Source organism: Cetorhinus maximus, chromosome 31 (assembly GCF_964194155.1).
Source record: "Cetorhinus maximus chromosome 31, sCetMax3.hap1.1, whole genome shotgun sequence".
Lineage (NCBI taxonomy): Eukaryota > Metazoa > Chordata > Chondrichthyes > Lamniformes > Cetorhinidae > Cetorhinus > Cetorhinus maximus.
Window position 1 is genome coordinate 18,555,842 of NC_135909.1, and position 15,541 is coordinate 18,571,382.

The 15,541-nt window shown below is 43.7% G+C and overlaps 2 non-coding genes across 2 annotated transcripts; both read left to right on the plus strand.

The window, feature by feature from the left end:
• Positions 1–1,471: 1,471 nt before the first annotated feature.
• On the plus strand, positions 1,472–1,561 carry trnap-cgg (transfer RNA proline (anticodon CGG)). Its single transcript is given in 2 exon segments — positions 1,472–1,507; positions 1,526–1,561. It is a non-coding gene; the product is annotated as a tRNA-Pro (tRNA).
• A 7,025-nt stretch (positions 1,562–8,586) lies between these two features.
• Positions 8,587–8,676, plus strand: trnar-ucg (transfer RNA arginine (anticodon UCG)). Its single transcript is given in 2 exon segments — positions 8,587–8,623; positions 8,641–8,676. It is a non-coding gene; the product is annotated as a tRNA-Arg (tRNA).
• The last annotated feature ends 6,865 nt before the right edge of the window (positions 8,677–15,541 follow it).

The window sequence follows — 15,541 nt, forward strand, 5'->3', positions numbered from 1 at the left end:
ATGTGAACTTGTCCACTTTGGCAGGAAGAATTTAAAAGCAGTGCATCATGTGAATGGAGAAATGCTGCAGAACTCTACAGTGCAGAGGGTTCTGGGGGTCCCGGTTCATGAGCCTCAAAAAGTTGGTATAGAGATGCAGCAAGTGATTAAGAAGGCGAATGGAACGTTGGCGTTTATTACAGAAGGAATCGAATATAAAATTATGGAAGTTTCCCCACAGGCATTCAGGGCGTTGGTGAGGCAGCATCTGGTGGTCTGTGGACTGTCTTAGTCTCCTTAGTTAAGAAAGGATGTCATTGCATTACACCAGGTCAGAGAAGAGTCCGTCGACTGATTCCTGGAATGGAAGGGTTTTCTTTTGAGGAAAGGTTGAGGAGGTTGGGCCTATACCCAATGGAGTTTAGAAGAATGGGAGGTGATCTTATTGAAAGATATAAAATCCTGAGGGGACTTGACAGGGTGGCTGCTGAGACTATGTTTCCTTTTGTGGGGGACTCTACAATCAGGTGACTCAGTTTAAAAATATCGGGCTCTCCCATTTCAGACTGACAGAAGGTAATTTGTTTTTTTCTCTCTCTCAGTGGGACATTAATCTGTGGATTTCTCTTCCCCAGAGAGCAGTGGAGGCTGGGTCATTGAAAATGTTCACGGCTGAGTTGGAGAGATTTTTGACAATGGAATGAGTAAAGAATTATGGGGGGCAGACAGGAAAGTGGAGTTGCGGCCACATTCAGATCAGCCATGCTGGAGCAGCTTCGAGGGGCTGAGTGGCCTCTTACTGCTCCTGATTTTCGTGTTCTTGTTCTTGTGTGCCTCTCTCGGCACTCCTGTCCCTGTCCTGCTCACCGTCTCGCTTGCCGGACTGCTCGGCGCCTCAGTAACCTCCCGCTCTCCGGCCTGCTCCCTACCCCTCACCGCCTTACTTGCTGTTCTGCTTGTCACCGTCTCCTCAGTTCTTGTGGTGAGATGGACGGCGACAGGGGTCAGCAGGGAGGTGCCGAGTGGGAGATGAGCGTCATGGTAGTCGGGTAGCGAGCGGTGCGGCAAAAGGGTTGGCGTGTAGCGCAGCGAGCGAGGCGGCGAGGGTCTGGGGTCTGTGCACCTGGCATTCGGGAGCAGGCGAGTGAGTGGGAGGCAGCAAGTGGGCGACCGTCAACGGCTGAAGAACGAGGACGTCAGCGGTGGGAGGAACGGCGCACGCACCGGCAGACTGAGTGGGTTCCGAGTTCCTATTCCAGCTCGGTGTCAGGAGTTACAGTGAAAAAAATAGATCACAATTCTAGCATTGCTGAGTTCTGATGAAATGTCATCGACCTGAAACGTGAACACCCTTTCACTGTCCACGCTGCTGCCTGCCATGAGGTGTAATTCTTAATTGTTTTCTGGTGTTACGACAGAAACCCAAAAGGAGTGTTGACGCACTCTGGAGGACAATGAATGCACATAGCGGTTATCTCGTTTACCTGTGGAAGGCTCGTTGGTCTAGAGGTATGATTCTCGCTTCGGGATTTTTGTTGAATGATCGTGCGAGAGGTCCCGGGTTCAAATCCCGGGCGAGCCCTCGTGTGTTGCCATTTGTGATACGTATTTTTTTACGAGCGAAAAGGCGGGTTTTACTTAAACCCCGTCGAGTTTTTAGAACCTGAGAAGTCATTATAACGAAATTATCACTGCAAAACAGGTGGAGTAAATGAAGAAACTGTTGCTCATGTAATCGGACGGTTAATTTATCCTAATAAGAGAATGATTGTAACTGAAACTTGAGATTTATTGCCGTCTCCATGGATATTGCCTGGCCTAGACACTGCCTGGTGTATTTCTTCAATGTTCTCTTTTACCTAGAGCGCTCTGAAAGAATGGCTGATATCTTTTGGGTGCCAATGAATGTCTATATTGTCTGAGTTATATACATACAGTTACATTATTGGTCTCGCGGTGTGATTCTCGCTACGGGACGTTTCATAACTGAGATGTGAGCGGTCTCTGTTTCAAATCTCAGGCGAGCTCTCACGTGTTGTTATTTGTCGTGTAAGTCGCCCAGTGCATTGTCTAAAACTCACTGCGGTCTAGGTAGGGCAGTTTACTTATATCAGGGGTAAATTTGAGAACTGGACCCACCATCGCAGAGAACTCATCAATGAAACACACATGAAGGAAATGAAGGCAATTTGAAAAAAAAACAATTGCCCACTTAATCGCACTGTAATGTTACCCGAACAGACTAATTAGACAACCCCATTTTCTGGATGAATGCATTCGGCTGTTGTATTCTCTGAGAGAATTGTCGTCTTCTCTGAGACGGCCAGGTCTGGTAGCCCCATAGTGTGAATTTGATTTGATCATATTTTGTTTGTGTTCTAGGAGTTGTACTGAGCAGAAAGTGAGCCGTTTCACCTCGATCGATATTTTAGTGTAAAGGTAATAAACAATTTCAGGAGAAGGTATTTGATAGGCTGTGTGTGCTTAAAGTTGTTTAGGACCAGACGCAGACGAGGTGCATCCAGAATACTGAGGGAGGAGAGCAGGAATTGCAGGGACGCTGGCCAGAATTTTCCAATATTCCTTAGACTCGCGGTGGTGACAGCGGAGTGGAGAATTGCTATTGTAACATCCTTGTTCAAACAAATGTGTAAGGATAAGCCCAGAAACTACAGGGCAGCCAGTTTAACCTGGGTGGTGAGCTACCTTTCAGAAAGTAAAATTCCCGACAACATGAAAATTACCTCAGGAAAATGCACATTAATAAGTAAAACCAGCATGGATTATGTTATGGTCCCAGCTGAGATTACCCCGGGACAATCCTAAACCCAGAGTGGAACCCAGCTTGATAGATTCTAACTTTTATTTGTTTGTTTAAACACGTGGAAAGTTGCTACTGAACAGAGTTACAGGAGTCAGCTGATCAACTTTTAGCGTAAAATAAATAAAACATTTATTCATCGAGAAAAGATGAATCATATTACAATACTCTTTCACCCTCAATTATAACTTTACAGGTGGAGACAATTTTTAAGGATAACGCAAGTTGGATAATCTATTTTATTCTTTAAATTACACAGTAATTACACAATCCATGTATCAATAGGCACCCTTTGGTAAGGCGCACCAGACCCTGAAACGAAGTGACAGATACCACCATAACCAGATGCTATGGATCTCTCCTCAACTCCCCACAGAAGCTTGTCAAGCCGTGAGTCAACCAGTTTCACTGCGCTCCGCCTTTCACACGCGGATTGAAGCCATTCCCTCTGCCCCTCACTCTTAAATTCATTAACAGGACCTGTTCCAGGTTCCCATCCTTCCTTTGACCAGAAGGTCTGTTTTGGACTTTCCCCTCTTCCACTTCTCTGGATTTCGGGATTTTTCTTTCGCTTGGGACTAACTATCTGCCGCCTTTTCCAGTCTCTCTTGGCAGCAACTTTCAAAAACCAACCGAGGTCCGCAGCTTCCAAATCAAAACTGCAGTTTCTCTCCTTCTGTGTGTGTGTCTGTGGAAGGGACCTGGCTCTTTACCTCCCTCTTGCTAGGCAACAGCCCAATTCTTCTACTGATGTGTTTGCTTAATTTCTTAAGTCGTAAACCTGATTAGAGATGCAACCACCTTTTTAAAACGAAACTAAAACTCCATTTGACCTTTCTTAACACACATACAGAAATTCAAATCAAACTTAAACTTTACAGCTAAAACTCATTCCTAACAATTGCAAATACCAATATAACTTCCTTAAACCTCTCTACTTCCTAACAATTTGGTAAGAACAAATCGTGTTATTTAACTTCAGTTAGTTTTTTTTTGATGCGACAGCAAAGGATTTTGATGAGGGTGAAGCCCTTGACGTGATTTAAATGGACTTGAAAAAGGCATTTGATAAAGTGCTGGACAAAAGACTTCTGAGGAAAGTTAGAGCTCATTGAATAGAAGGGACAATAGCAGCACAGATACGAAATGAGCTGAGTGACGGAAACCAAAGATTTGTGGTGAACTGTTGCATTTTGGACTGGAGAAAGTTATCTTGTGGAGCTCTCCAGGTCTCTCGGGGACTTGTGCGATATCGGGAACTGGCGGAAAAATAGATTTGAGGCCCAAGATCAACCATGATACCATCGAATGGCAGGGTAGGCGCGATGGGCCGTGTGGTCTACTGCTGTTCCTATTTCTTGTGCCCAGTGTCAGGGCCCCTGCCCTTCCTGTAATTCATCAGCCAAATCTTGTTGCAAGCTCATAATTCCAACATTTTCCGATGATACAAAAGTTAGAAGCACTGTGAACTGTGAGGAGGATAGTCTAGAATTCCAAAGGGATCTAGAAATGTTGATGGAATGGGAGGAAAAATACCAGTTGAAATTTATTGCAGAGTAACCTGTTGTCATTCGTTTTTGTAGGTAGAGCAGGGAGAGGCAACACGAAATGAAGGTTTACAATTCTAATAGGATTGCGGGAACAGAGGGATGTGGGTGTATATGTGCATAAATCATTTATCGTCACAGGACAGGTTGAAAGAATGACCAGTAAAACAGCCAACGTTATGGGCCTCATCAATATAGCATGTAGTACAAAAACAATAAAGTTATGTGAAGCCCGTAGAAAACACTGCTTCGGCCTCAACTGAAGTATCGTATCTAATCCTGTGCTCCACAATTTAGCAAGGATGTGAAAGCATTAGTGAGATTGCAGAAAAAAATCACAAGACAGCTTCCAGGCATGAGGAACTTAATTCACATTGAATGATTGGAGTTGGGAATGTGTTTCTTGAAGAGATGGAGTTTGAGAGGAGATTTGATAGAGGTATTCAAAATCACGAGATGTGTGGACAGGGTAAATATGTTTTAATCGTTCCATTGATGGAATGATCCAGAACAAGAGGACACAGATTTAAATTAATTTACAAAAAAAGCAATTACCACATAACAATTTTTTTTCCCCTTGTAGCATGTGTTTAGGATGTTGAATGCAGTGTCTGAGAGTGTGCTGGAGGCAGGGACGATTGAGGTTTTCAAAAGGCTATTGATCTTGATTTGAAAAGAAAAATTAGCAGTGTTACAGGGAAAAGGGTGTGGAGTGGCAGCAGGTGCGCTGCTCGTTCAGAGGGCCTGCCGAGTCCAGAGGGGCCGAATGTTCTCATTATGTTCTGTGATTCAATTACCCCATAAAGAATCAGGGAAGTTAGTCACGACTATGATCAATTGGTGAGCAGCAAGTGTCTAAGTGAGGTTTTCAGGGCAGTAAGTGTTGGAATTTCCTGGGACAGGATGTGACTAAGTGGCAGTTTCCTGGAACAAAACATTCAGCGAAATAGAACCACAGAAAAGTTGCAGCACAGAAGGAGGCCATTCGGCCCATCTTGTCCATGCCAGCCCGAGGACACTCAGGTGCCCTTTCTAATCCCACCTTCCTATGGCAATTCGCCATCAATTAATGGAATTATTTAACAGCACAAAATGCAACATCCATCTGAACCTAACCGATGTAGTTACTTAGTTTAACAGACAAGTGCACTCAAAAACCTTCAATCTTCTGTCAATAGTATAAGACAGGCACTAGAATCACTTGACAGAGAACTTGGGAGACATGAATTTGTTGGTTGATCTATGCAAGTTGCTGATGTTGAGATTGATTCATGGTCATTTCACATAGAAATCAGTTTCAACTCAATGAAATCAAACCACGTTCCCACTCATTCGGTGAAAGTGCTGTTTTCTTTGCAAACATTGCAGAGTTATTTATTGAAATGCTTCATCTTGCTGTTTTGAACCTTTGTTCTCTGTCATCTTTCTATTTTTAGTTCCTAACAAATCAACAACAGCTATTCACCCTGATAAATTACTTCTACACAGGAAATCTCGGTTGGTGGCATTCACACCAAGTTTATAGAGCCAAATTTAAATCCAGGGCTTGAGGACCAAAGTCAATGTCAACACTCCCAGCAGTGGCTCAAGAAGGCAGCTCACCACCATCTTCTCAGGGCAAATCTGAACTCTTTCCAATGTAAGTATATTCCCCCTTAAAGAAGGAGACCTAAACAGGACTCAATACTCTAAGTTTTGTCGCATCAACGCCCTCTTCAGTTATCACAAGAATGGAGTTTATACTCCATTCCCCTTTCAATAATGGCCAACACCACATTGGCCTTCCTAACTGCCTGCTGTACCTGCAAAGTAGCTTTGTTTTGTGATACATGTACAAGGACACCCAAGTCTCACTGCAGCACAGCATTCTGCCATCTCTCTTCATTTAAAGAATATTAGTTTTTTTTAATCTATCCCACCAAAGTGGTGATCCTCACATATTCCCACATTATTGTATCTACCAAACTTCTGTCCACCATCTCAACCTATCTTTATTCATTTACAAACACTTTACATTCTGCTCACATTTTGCTTGCCTACTTAAAGGGCTTTAGTACTTTGAATTGTAAACTTGTGTAAGGGGAGACGGAAAGACAGTATTTGCTATTCTTTTAACAATTACCTTAGATCAGTAACGCCAAGATAAATCCAATTTTATGATCAAAAATATGAATGAGTCAGCGGCCAGAACTGGATTCAGAAAACGAAAAAATGATGTTAAGCCACTGACCCAGAAGTCCAGTCTGGCCAGTGAGGAATCTACCCCTGAACCACTGACGTTCACAAATCCGCTCGCTCCATATGTCCAGATGGAAACCTGTCTGAAGGAACATGCAGCCTGACAATGTGCATCAAACGGTTGGAAATTTCAGCAATTTCCTACATTAAAATGCCGAATACACTTGAGAAGTTCTCCAGTGGTTGTGACGCGTCGTTGTGAAATTTTGTGGTTGTCAAAACAGCTGAAGAAAAGCAAACCTTTGTTTGCTTTTAGAGAAAATCTATCCAACGCAGGATGTTCCCTCCTTCTCGCTCTTCCACATTCCCTGCACACATTGGAGTCTGATCTCGCAGGCTTAATAGACGCAATCTCGGCTGTCTGTCAAAGGGCTGAACAGAACTTGTTTCCTTATCCAGGTAAACACCTACACAGAAATAACAACAACAACAAAAATAATGTAGGGGTTGATTTATTTATTTATGGGATGTGGGCGTCGCTGGCTAGGCCAGAGTTTATTGCCCATCCATAATTGCCCCTCAGAAACTGGAGGTTAGCTGCCATCTTGAACCGCTGCAGCCCCTGTGGTGTAGGTACACCCACTGTGCTGTTGGAGAGGGCGTTCCAGGACTTTGAACCAGTGACAGTGAAGGAAGGCGATCTATTTCCAAGTCAGGATAATGTGCCGCTTGGAGGGGAACATCCACGTGTTGGTGTTCCCATGTGTCTGCTGCCTTTGCACTTCCAGATGATAGCAGTCATGGGTTTGCCTGCCGGTTATGCAGTCCATCCAAATGCTCACAATTTATTACGAGAAAATCTTTTCCACACGTTATCTTTGGTTCCTTTTCGAATGAATTAAAATCTGCCCTGGTTGGTCGCTGACCCAGGAACCAGTGGGAACAGGTCATCTTTATTTACTTTCTCTAAACCCTCTTGACAGTTCTGTCTGTGGAGTGATTAAAAATACCGAAAGCCAGACGTGGGATTTGAACAATGAGGGACTGTAGATCAATGATAAGGGAAGTGATACTTTGATAATCAGATTAGGAAATAGTTTAAAAGTTATGAAATCCGTCCAAACCTGTGTATTGCTGGGTCAGGAGCACAATGCGTCTCTAGGGCGTGGGAAACTCGGATTAGATTCCCGAAGTTGCCTATTCTGTAACAGCGTCACAGTCCCTAAATTATTTTATTTTCTTCAGGTTACTTACAGTTTGTTTTCTGTTTTAGTGCAGTGATCTTGTAGTTAGGGAAATAAATTGATTTCAGCATGATGGGCGGATTGGTGATTCAGGGGTAGAATTCTTATTTTTCATCAAAGAAACCTGGGTTCGATTACAGTGAATGCATAACTCAATGTCTTCAATAATGTTTCAAGGATCAAATTTCCGGGACAGAAAAATACCCATTTTCTCACTGATCCATCATATATTTGATGAACACAAGTCTATAAAACTGAGATTTAAAATTAAAGTGCTCTTTCCCGATGGGATCTCTGAAATCCCAGGACCCTTTGTTGAGAGAGATGTTTCCTAATTTCACTCCGGAAACGTCTTGTTTTTTGACTGAGCCCCAACGCCCCCAGACCCCTCCCCCTCCCCCAATTCCAAAATTCCCACCATCGCAGAAGTTTCTCTCTCTGACACTGTCGCCTTAACATGTCGCAAACCGCGATCAAATTGCTCATTAATTCGGGGAAAAACTTCCTTTGTTCGTGGTTTATATGAAGGAGCTGTTCTGTGGTTTATTTTCTGGAATTTAGCAGCGGTTGAGGGGAGGCCACGAGGCAGAGAGTGAGAGAGATTCAAAACGCTGCAGGAGAATGATGAGGAGAGGGTGCGGACAATAGGAACTGAGTTCCCGATCTCCCAATCCTTATTTTCCAACGAAAGACACAGAGCCAAACTCAGACCCTGAGGCCATGGATCTGGGATTCAGCGGATCATCCATCAATCGAATTGAAAAATATACAACCACGATATTTATTTACTAGCATCAGTTCCAGGACCTTATGACCTGACCGCGTGGCCTAATGGATAAGGCGTCTGACTTCGGTGGTATTTGAAGAGGTTATCAGAAGATTGCAGGTTCGAATCCTGCCGTGGTCGTTTTATATAGAAATCTGTTTAACTTTCTGAAAACCGCGGTCTCACTCGTCAGCTGAAGGTTCTGCGTTTCCTTCCTGACATGGCAGGGCTCTTTCTCAAAATGTCTGCTCTTGTTAATTTGTGCATTAATTTCTAACTCATTTTGTTTATCTGATCAGGTTCGTTAAATAATTGATGTGTCCAACTGGAACAAAAGCTGTGCATCAATCGGTTAAATAAAATGCTTTGGGAGAATTCCAATCTTCTCATGAAGCGGCTCGATCATTAGCTGAATCTGCTGTCACTGGACTAACAATACAGAGGTGCCAGGCTAATCTCTGCGGGCACGGGTTTAAATCCCAACAGAGCAGATTTAAATTAAAATATTTCCTACATTTGGAATTAAAATCTCGGCTCAGTAATGGCGGCTATGAAACTATCATCGATTGTAATAAAAACCCACCCGGTTCACGAATGCCCTTTACGGAAAGAAATCATCCTCCCTTCCCTTGCTTGTCCTACATGTGACTCCAGACCCACAGTAATTTGCTTCACTCGTAACTTCAAGGATAATGTGAGGTGATCATCAAATGCTGGGCTTGCTAAAGACGCACATACACTATGAAAAAATAAACAAGTGGTAAACAGACACGACATGATTTTCAGGATGTCTACCTTTTCCCTTGAAGAATGAAGGCTGGGGGGTGGTCTCACACAGGTCTTTAAAATGATGAAAGATTCTGGGAGGCTGAATCAGGGAAAATGGAGCAGAGAAGGGTAGATAAGTATGTGTCTCGCTCTCACACACAAGACATAGGCTGACGGGTCAAATGCAACGTTATCGGCGACTCAAGAGCGGTAGATGAATTCCATCCGCAATGTCTCCGCGGCACCCTCCAGATTCCGTGGGAGCACTGCCGAACAAACTGTATTGTCGTTCTTGAAGGCAGCTCCACCAGCATTCAGGCCAAACTCCTGAAAAATTAAGATAAAAGCAAAATACTGCGGATGCTGGAAATCTAGAACAAAAGCAAAAATACCTGGAATAACTCAGCAGGTCTGACAGCATCTGCGGAGAGGAATACAGTTAACGTTTCGAGTCCGTATGACTGTTCAACTGATAAAGAGTCATTCGGACTCGAAACGTTAACTGTATTCCCCTCCGCCGATGCTGTCTGACCTGCTGAGCTTTTCCAGGTATTTTTGTTTTTGTTTCTCAAAAATTAACTTGGATGGACTGCACACTGTGTCCGGATAATCGAAAAGCGTCGCATCCGCCAAGTCCTGTTTCCTCAACTCTCAAATGGAAAACATTCCAGGGGAGGACAAAGAAAATGCTCCAAAGACTCTCTGAAACGTTAATTCAAACGCTGCAGCATTCATATTAATGACTGAGAGGAACTTGCTTCTCATCATTCAAAATGACCAAAACCTGTCCCCAAGCTGCAGCGCGCTGTGAGTCCCCAGGTCTTAATGATGAGGCAGAACGACGGCTAAGAAGAAGTAACAGGAAGCAGATCCTGCTCTCTGGATCTCACTACCCCGTGGGACATCCTGTCCCCATGTGTCCAAAGGTCTGTGGGCCGAGAATCGGCCTGTTCACTCTCATGAAGACCCATGGCAGAAACTCACGGCCCTGAGTGGATCGTATCGAGGGACAGACGATATCCACTGCTTGTTACATAATACATATAAGAAGAGGTCATCTCCGTCCATAGTATTTCTACAACTGTCCCTTCCCGAATAATATGAAAAAGTCTCCTCTGTTGTCTCTGATCTGTCAACTTCACTATATCAGAATGTGCTGCCATCTACTGGCCGCAACAGAGCGGTAGAAATTCACATTGTCGGTGTCGCGGAAACAGGTCAATGTGAGGAATTTGTGATGTGATGGGGCAGACATAGAAATGCAAATATGGAATACAATTTAGGAAACTCGATTAATTAATTTATTCCCATTGAATCGGCAGCAGTTACAGGCCAACTATCGCCTGGAGCTACTGAGACGATTAGATAAACTGCATTTAAGGGAAGTCTAGATAAGTATAGGAGGGAGAATGAATTTCAGGGATAAACAGAGAATGTTAGATGAAGTATTCTAGATGGAGGATCTTGTCAGGCAGTTTACCTGTTAGAACAAATGGCCCAGTTTCAGTGAGGTATGTTCTGGTTTGAATGAATCCAGATTTGCAAAGTGTCTCAGGGACTGACAGATACGTAATGAATCCCACACTCAAACGGCGAGCAAGAGACAGAGAGATCCAGAATGAATCATTAACTCAGGCCTGGCATCAGTGACTGACGGATACATATTGAATCGCACACTCTCACAGTATTCAATGGACAGAATGATACAGAATGAATCATACACACAGTCACATCATCAGAAACTGACAGATCCACAATTAATCCCGAAAACAAATCCTGTCCCAGGGACAAAGTGATAAAGAATTAATCCACAGAGATCTACAGATGAACAATGAATTCTACACTCAAACCCTGTTCCAGAGCCAAAGTAGTACTGAATGAACCTCACACACATACACATAAACAACAGAGAAGGGGACTATTCGGTTCTCTGTCTCTCCTGTGATGCTTCAGCAGAAACTCAGCTATCCCAGTCCCCAGCCCTGTCTCCATAGCCATGTGAACTTTTATCTTCAGGTGGCTGTCCAGTTCCACTATGAAAGCCCCTATTTTATTTTTCCTCTACCACATATCTCAGACAGTGCATTGCAGATCCTCACCACTCACCAGGGAAGATGCATCCTCATGTCCACATTGGTTCGTTTAAAACCGGTGCCTTGCACCAATAGAAACTGTTTCTCACTGTCTAATCTGTCTCAATCTGTCGCGGCCTCGTCATCCTGTATTCTCGATCGTCAAGCATTGTTTCTCAGTCTGACCCCATCCCTGCAATTTCGGAAAACCTCTTGGCCAATCCCTGCTCTTTGTTCGTATGTTCCATCAAATTACTCGATAAATCGGGATGAAGAACTTCCTTAAAGAAGCAGTCATTGGTTCAAATGAAGGGACCGAGTTGTGATTTAATTTCTGGAACTAAGCAGCTCCTGGAGGGAGCTCAAGGGTCAGCGAGAGTTACAGGGAGCAGAAAAATTCAGGGGAATGGTGAGGAGAGAGAGCGAGCAATAGGGGCTGAGTTTCTGATCTCCATTTCTACAAGACAAGAGGGCCTAACTTAAAATTTAAGCTTAACCGATCAAGGATGATATCAGGAAGGTTTCTTCACACAAAGGGCCGTACAAATCTGCAACCCTCTCCGGCAAAATGGTTTTGAATCTGGGGGTCAATTCGAACATTTAGGAATTGCATCTGATAGTTTTTGATTGTTTATTTGTTTCGCAAGCATTTTAAGGATTATAAAAACACGGTGGTTGGATGAAGTTTAATTACAGACCAGTCATGAGCTGAACAGGATTAAATGGAGAACAGTCTACGTCTGTTCCTATATTCACATCTTCCTAATCCTGCACCAAACAAATCATCACCCACTCTATTTTTTCTTAACAATCAAAGTTAATTTCTCCTCCCCATCTTCATAACGAAAAACGAAATCTGGAGGGAACTGAAACGAGTTGCATTCCTTTGTTGAGAACATTTTCCTCTCACGATTAACGATTTCCTGTTGAATACGAGAACCCCATCCACCGGTCAGTTACCAGTAACTGCTGCTGATACACAGAGAATCATGTCACCCCTGCATTCTCTATATTTACCCAGCTGCAAATTCTTCCATCAATTTTGGGGAATAATAATCCTGAAAAATCAGTCCGATGATGATTTTGTTCACAATAACCAAATCCAATCAACCGGCTTTTCCCTCTCTGCTAAACCTCTTTCTCGGTGGCTGCATATCTTACTGACTGGACACAGGAGTTGATCTTTCATCAGTCCAGTGGCGGACAGACCAACTGAATATTAGAGCAATTTCTAACATGGTTAAATTTCAAATGCAGTTCATTTATCATTTTGCCAATATATCATGAGATTCAAGCTAGTTCTCTTAAAGCAGAATGACAGTGAGTTCAGTAAGAAATGTTTACAAAGTACAGCAATTTCTTTCTGTTCACTGTACACACATATAGCGAATTGTTTCAAACAGCAGGAGTGGAAACCGCAGCCCGCAGTCTTCATGTTAGCATTGACCTGAATTTCAGTTTTGTGGGTAGAGGGGTACAGGGAGTGTGGATGTTATTGTGGGAACTGAAGTCACTTTTCCTGTGAATGGAGCCGGTTAAAGAGTTCGGGCCGGCCTGAGGCCGGGGTCAGTGGGTAGCCTGGGGATGAAACAGGCGCCAGAGACAGGAAATAAGATTTGAAAGAGAGAGGGGGTGCAGCCGGGGCGGGGCGGGATGGGGTGATGCGGGGAGGGGGAGGGAGAGCCGGGGAGGGAGATCGGGAGGGAGGCAGCGAGGGAGAGAGGGAGGGAGTTAGAGAAGGGCAGAGCTGGAGGAAGAGAGGCAGCGGGCGGGAGGGAGGGAGGAATATGAACTTTTCCACCACATTTTGCAACCTCAGGAAGACCTAAAACCTCACGGCCAATGGTGCGTGAGCGGAGGTGTGTCTTGGTAAGTGAGATTGCTGTTTGAATGTACACAACAACATCCCACCGCAGCAACCTGATCAATGACTATATAATCTGGTTCAGAGATCCTGGTTGAGGGATTAATATTGATCCCAGGACTCCGGGTAAGACTCCGCTTCTCTTGTTGTAAATAGTCTGGTCGGATTGTTCACATCCGACGATAGGGAAAATGGGGTTTCGGTTTAAATTGTGGTTTATGAGTGAAATAGTCATGTATCTTTATTGCCCCTCTGTGGGGCATTACACAATTTGTGAAACATATTTGCCTCTTCTAGAATTTCAAGCAGTTGGAAGCACTGAAGAAGTCCTGGTTCTATCTTTACTAATTCACGTGAACTGTGATAATGAAATATAACATCTTCCAGGCAGTGGAGATATAATATAGGGACCAAAAATACTCACACACCACAGCGGATGTTGCTTTTTTCCCCCAGGGAGACTCGGTTGAAGAGTTTCCCTTTTTTGTTACTCTGAGCTTCTCAATGTTGTAACGCTGTCTGCTTCATTCCTGGGAGACAAGTGGGAATCAGAAATGATCACTCCCTCCCTGTGTGACTCCGACTGATACAGTTGTTATCATTAAGGTCAGTCAGACTCTGACCCCTTATCAGGTCCAATATTTGACTCAAAGTTAACGTTTTCTGTTATCTACACTGGGAATCGAAATTCCTGCTGCACTCTCTATCCCTGCCGTGATAGAAAAATCCGTCTCTTTCAACTGTGGGTGTCTATCTCTCATTGTCTGTGACATCTCTTCAATTAACAATCTACTTCTGCTTCTCCTTACAGAGTGCAATCTCTTCTGTCTTTTTTCCCTATGCAGTGAACTATGATTCAGTCAGCTACTCCCTTGCTTTTTACAATGAGGAGGTTGTGAGTTCAAAACTCATTCCCGGATCCTGACCACAAATACAGACTCACGCTCTAGTGAATTCTTTGCTGTTACTGGTGCCAGCTTTTAGACGATATGTTGAACTGAGCTGCCATCTGCCTTCTCACGTAAAATATACCATGGCACAATTTCGGAGAGGGGCGGGGGAGTTATTCCATGGTGTCGGAGACATTCAAAACAGATCCTATTGCCTTCATCACATTGCTGTGCCTGGAAGCTGACTGTGTGCAAATCCTTTGAAATTTTTTTCAAACACATGATGTCTGAATTCCTGTTAGGAAAATACAAGTTATTATTGAAAACTCTGCTGAGTGAACTTCGTTGGACAGCAGAGAAATCAGGTGAGGAATTCGAGTAAATCGACACCAGAGAACAAGTCACCGTCAAAACTGGATCAACTCTTGCCAAGATCAATGAGTAAAAGCAGAGAGTTCCGCGCATCATCAGTTCATTAACCAGAGACACTCACAGAGTGTTTTGTACAGTGTGTCTCCAATGCAAACCTGAAGGAACGAAGCCTTACCTGTTCATGGTGATATTGGGGATGGAGCTCCATATATTTAATAAGTGAGTAAGAATGAATAAACATAGGTTTCCAAATAATGATTAACGGTGTCTTTGACGTGATGCTCTTCCCGTTATGCTGATAATCTTGTCCTTCTCGATGGTACATGTATCAGGGAGGAGGCTGCTGTCCAAATACGCATAGGAATTAATGCAGGGTGTCCTGTAGATCGGACATACTGCAGCTAATATGTATAATCTCCGCAACAATGTTTCCGCCTAAGAGATTTGTTTTGTTATTTTTTTCTATTCAGATCATCTTGGGGTGATTGAGAACAAGGAAATTCCATTCGGAACATGGCCTGAAATGGACTGAGAGAAAGAGGAAATACTGGGCTGCTGTATTTTTGTAGCATTTACTACTTCTGTCTGGTGTGTGAATAAAAACGATTTGAGAGGTTGGTTGCAGATTGAAGTGTTTACTGGGAGTAAGAAGCTGATACAAAATAACTGTACAGAAAAAGCTAGGTATGTTTTTCGGTCGCAGACCGCTGGTTATTTTTGGTGTGAATAAGAACAAAAATAGCAGAAGATGGTTTAGATCCATCGGCCTCTGTGCTGTGGGCTTCGCTGCACCGCCCTGCGACGGAGCCGTAATTCCTTCCTGCCGCTGAATACTTTACGGTAGCCAAGCAAATATTCACTTCTTACTTATTTTTAATCAAGAGCACACGTGTTGGGAAGCTCACCCTGGCTGCACAATTACACTTCACACCACTCCGAATGCAACAGACAGAGAAAGACACACAGAAAAGCAGTAGAGACGATCAGGACACACACAGTGACAGACAGGAAAAGGTGCGCAAACCAGCAAGATCCCGCCC